We start from the raw sequence: 5,647 nt of genomic DNA, 5'->3' as shown, positions 1-5,647 counted from the left end.
GGAAATAGAAGATTGGAATTCTTGTGTTAAACTTAAACTTTCTTTCTATCTTACAACCATCCCAATACTCAAGATTCTTTATCTTTACCTCTCAACTCAACAACACCTTCTTCTTCCATCCATTCTCTCCCAACCCCCCTTCTCCTTCTATTCTCTTAAAACCATTCTTCTCTTTTCCATGCTGTCCAAACAACCCTCCTTCTCCTTCCAGTCTCTCACAACACTCCTTCAATAATTTCACAACCTTCCTTCTTCCAGTCTCCCACAACACTCCTTCAATTCTTTCACAACTTCCTTCTTCCAGTCTCTCACAACACTCCTTCAATAATTTCACAACCTTCCTTCTTCCAGTCTCCCACAACACTCCTTCAATTCTTTCACAACCCTCCTTCTCTTTCCAGTCTCCCACAACACTCCTTCAATTCTTTCACAACCCTCCTTCTCTTTCATGTCTCCCACAACACTCCTTCAATTCTTTCACAACCCTCTTTCTCTTTCATGTCTCCCACAACACTCTTTCAATTCGTTCACAACTCCACTTCTTCCAATCTCTCACATCACTCAGCTTCAATTCGTTCACAGCTCCACTTCTTCCAGTCTCCCACAACACTCATTCTCCTGAATTCTCTCCCTACAAGCATCCTTCTCCTTTCTTCTTCATTCTCTCATTTGCTCCCAACCATCCTTTTCCTTTCTTTTTCTACCGACCATTCTTCCCCTTTTATTTTCTTCCAACCATCCTTCCACTTCTATTCTCCTCCCAACCATGTCCTTACCCTTCCAATTTCTCCCAACACTCTTCTTCTTATCTTATATCCCCATGACACCTTCCTCTTTTCATTTGACAACCTTTCTCCTTCCATTCTCTCCCAACATCCACCATCTTCCATTCTATCCCAACACCCTCCTTCTTCTATATTCTCATGCACAAAACTTAATTTTTAAGCGATATACATTTTCACAAAACAGATTGTGATTTCTGGTTTGCGACCCAATAGGATTCGTCCTTCCATTCTATCCTAACACTATCCTTCTTTCATTCTCTCTCGATACCCTTAGTCCTTCCATTCTATCTCAACACTCATTCTTCTTCCATCTTTTCCAACAATACTTTTTTTAAATTCTCTTCCAACACAATTAAATATTTTTCTTAATCACTCTCGTCCCAACACTCCCTCTGCCAAATCCTCACCCTCCAACAGTCCCTCCGCCAAATCCCCGCCCTCTCACACCTCCTCTGATATTTTCCCTGTATACCTCTGGCCGTTGATGCAACAGGTTAAGGAATTATTATAGATCCTCCGTCAGTTTATATAATTCTCTTCATAGAGGAACATCATAGAGGCATTGGAGTCAATTTACAGAACCTTTGAGGCCGAGGGGGGGGGGGTCTACTAAATTCTAAAATCCCACTCCAATCCCGCCAAAAGATCTCATTTCTCGTATAAAAAAAGAATAAAATAATTCGTCCAAATATTTAACTAGGTTTATTTACAAATAAAGGTATTACAAAGGATCTGCAATAACTCCCAAAAAATTTAATTTTCTAATCCCTTTATCTTTGCAACCCTGATGGTGAAATCTATGATGTTTCAAACTTTTAATTTTTGATCTCCTCACATTTTCTTTACTTTTTTAACGTAGGCTGAAGGTTGCTAAAAACATAGTATTTTTTCAGTCGGTATTAAAATAAATACATCTTTCAATAATGTATTTTATTGATAAGTAATTAAATGCTTGAAGGTTTGAGGGTTCAGCAGAAGGGTATTTCGGGTAAAGCGTTTAAACCTTCCCTGGGGTCCCTAGATGTCCCACAAAAAATTTGGGCCCGATCGGTTCAGTCGTTTTGACGTTTATTGGATACAAACAGACAAACAAACAGACAGACAGACAAGCCAAATTTATATATAGATAAGATTAAGGTCTAATTGAAAGAATTAGATAAATATCATAATATGTCAATTGTTAATAAAACGAATTTATATAAGGATATATATATATATATATATATATATATATCATAATATTATAGTATTTTCAACTTTTTTCTTTTTAAATATACATTTTAGATGTTTAAATATATATTTCTTCCAAGACAAAATGTTTCATGGGTCTAACCCAATCATCAGTTGGAATAGATATTATATAATCATAATATTATATAAAAGATAATTTATAGGCTTAGAACAGGGTCAGGAGAGGCCCGTCTAGGGGGCCTGGGGTTCTCGGCCCCCCATCCCAATACGCCCCTGATGGGGTGTGTTCCTGAAATGTAACAAAGTTCCACTTTGTATTGGAAAGCAAATTCAACTTTTCTTGTTTCTCATAATCACATCTTCTAGTCGCGATCATCAGTGCAATATGGAGGTTTTAAAAATCATGGAGATAGTAGATACAGCCGGGGAATAATGTGCAAACATGCATGCAAAGCCAGGTTCACAACGGTACCTTTGAAACCTTAATTTAATCAATAATGTGGAAGGCATTGTCCTTTTTCTAGGTTTAAAAGTGTTTGATTATAATAATTCCTTTTTTTCTGCAGTAGAAATGCACGAGCAGGTTAGTTTTGTAGAGAAATCATATTTTAAAAAAATCAGTTTTTAAAATTATTTACATATTGATATCTTATTCTTACTTGATCGGACTAAACTTAAGTAAGGGTGTCAGTATGAATCAGGCATTGCCATTTGTGCAAGCTTTGGAGGAGGCCATTTTAAAATCTGGTTTAAAAGGTAATGTTTAGAAAAATGTGTGGGAAAAGAAATTACTCCATGGTTTACGGCTAAAATATGTTCTTTATGATATAATGTTAATTTAACTATCTATAAATTTGGCTTGTCTGTCTGTTCGTTTGTTTGTCTGTCTTTTTGTATCCAATAAACGTCAAAACGGCTGAACCGATCGGGCCCAAATTTTTTGTGGGACATCTAGGGACCCCAGGAAAGGTTTATGAATGATCAAAATTTCAAATATTTGTCTCCATCAAAATTCGATCTTGATTAAATTTTTTAAAATTTTGAAAATCCACGAAATTTTTTGTGAAAATCCGCGAATTATTTTTGCTTGGTTTTACGATGTACACAAAGAGAACATGTTCACAATTAATTTAGAAGATGGGCGCGAAGCGCCCTCTAAGGCTAGAAATGTTAATGGCTTTAAATATATGTAAATGGAACTGAGTTCTTGCAACAAAGTTTGATTTTATATTCCTAATACTCTATTCAACTCGTTGTCGTAGACCCTTGATATTTCAAAATTTAGTTTTTTTCTTACTGGGTTACCAACATAGGATAAGACTATAAATACGACTTCTGTGTATAGTTTTGTAGATATATCTATTCGTGGAATAAGACAGTATAAATTGTTTAAAGTCGTCTCTCAAATGTCTCATCATTTTTTATTAAAATGTGTCAACTTGAAGTATCAAAGGTTTGAACAATCAGGTTGCAATTAGATTAAAAAAATGTAAAATTTTATTTAGTGGCAAAAACTGATTTCCTTTTAGATGAAATCCTCTCAGAAATATAGATTTGATTAACCACATTCTTTTTTTTGCCATGCGTGTATGTGAACTGCAATTAGAAGGCAATATGGTATTAAAAATCATCTATGCTATTTTCATATAATACAACTTATAAAAATTGTTTTCTGTTGCCTCAGACGTTAAGACATTAGATTAATTAATATATCATCTTTAATCTTTTTATTATTATAATCAAGAAAAAAGCTCTAGGGATAGCCAGTGAACCAAAGTGTTCACGTTCTCTGCTATAATCAATTATTATTTTAAAAATATATTTATTATAAACTCGAGCTAAAAACAAATGCGTTATAATTCTTTCTTATTCTAAAATGTAAATGTTTAGGGCTACATTTTCAAATCGGCCCGGTCTTGCACATTGATGCACAGCTGCCTGAAACTTACCAAATATAAAGCAGACATTTTCACATGATCCGAAATGCATTAGAGGATAATAATCATGGATATGGAGAAAATCCACAAAAACACAAACAGTTGACACAAATGAATGTTTCTCGAATTCGCAAGGCAAAGATTTGGACAACATTTGCTCCAAAGAGGTCACGGGAAAAGATATTAATTTGTTTGCGGAAATGTAAATTACAACTATAAAAACTTACAAGGGCCCATTTTACGATAAAGGCTTTCCCTCATTTGAATTTTTAAGGTTACTCAACGCTTAAATGGATAAAGTAAAGTCTGTAGATGCGATATTTAGGCTGTGACAAGCATCGATAACGGAATCCGGGAGAAAGCTAATTGCGTACAACATATTATCTGATCGATATTAGCTGGTCAGAAAATTGAACCGAAATCAATATCCGGGAGAAAGGTAATTGCGTACAACAAATTATCTGATCGATATTAGCTGGTCAGAAAATTGAACCGAAATCAATATACTATTTAAGAATTGTATGGGCTGAGACATCTAGAAGTACCTTTAAGTTATTTTTGCAAAACTTATTGAACATCCCTTGTAACAGTTTTGGTCTTTCAAAATGGTTAAATTCTCGTGCGTAATTTAAATGCAAAGTGTAAAAATTAGGATTTTATTAGTAAAGGAAAACTTTTGCACTTTTCAATCCTGGCCAACAGAGTGCAAAATGCAGGTGTTGAAGTAATTTAAACAACTAAATTGTAGAATTATTAAATATAAAATAAAATATAGAACAGAAATATAGAAGTTAGGAGAAGGAAACCAAGTTTCCTTTCTAAGTAACACAAAAATAATAATAAATACAAATGCCTCTCTAGCTGGCAGGATTTCAACCATAGATAAATAAATAAACATAGGTAGCTTATGTACGCAAAATCACCAAGAATTGTACAGTCCGCGAACTCATACTTCTAGGGGTCAAAGAGTACTTCAAAGATAATCGGGTGGTTTAGTTCTTTAATGGATTTCATAGAATAGAGTGCAAAATAACTCCGGGAATGGAACTAATTGAACAACAATATTTCAATGAGCAATATATCATATTGACGAGAACTGAAGAAGGATATGAGAAGGACTAAACTAACTTAAATTTCTCTCTACAGAACTCATGTACACCACAAGTACTCAGTGATATAAGAACAGTCAATGTTCACAACCGACCTAGTTAATCTATATAATAGGAATATCTTTAAAACATCCAGAGCCCGAAATTTAAAAGAGTATCGTTGAACGAAACTCCCGAGTTTCGTTTTTGGGATCTTAACATTTGTGTAGATTTTGATTTAAACGGTTTTAAAAAAATGGAAAATTTGAATAAACTAAATAAAGTAATATTTTATAACACAAATATTGATATCCACAAAACTGCATAACCCCATTCATGAAACCTGGGTTCTAAAACTAGTTTTCATGACGATACCCTGTCTTAAGTTTTGGGCTCAGGGGGCGGGCATAACTCTCCTAATTTTGCCTGGCTAGGTTTATCGAAAAATGTTTCCTTATGACTGAGTTGGTATCATAGAGTACAGTGGGTTTAATCCTAAGTACATCTATTTGTACGGTATTGAGTAGACAGTTAATTTTAATATTTTTCAACAATGAGATATTGTAGTGTCAAAAATTGTGTAAACAACGATGTATCATTTGTCATATTTATACATCAAAAATGGGATTTAGAGGGGGGGGGGGTC

Source organism: Eurytemora carolleeae, unplaced genomic scaffold (genome assembly GCF_000591075.1).
Source record: "Eurytemora carolleeae unplaced genomic scaffold, Eaff_2.0 scaffold147, whole genome shotgun sequence".
NCBI lineage: Eukaryota > Metazoa > Arthropoda > Copepoda > Calanoida > Temoridae > Eurytemora > Eurytemora carolleeae.
This window is presented reverse-complemented; position numbering follows the sequence as displayed.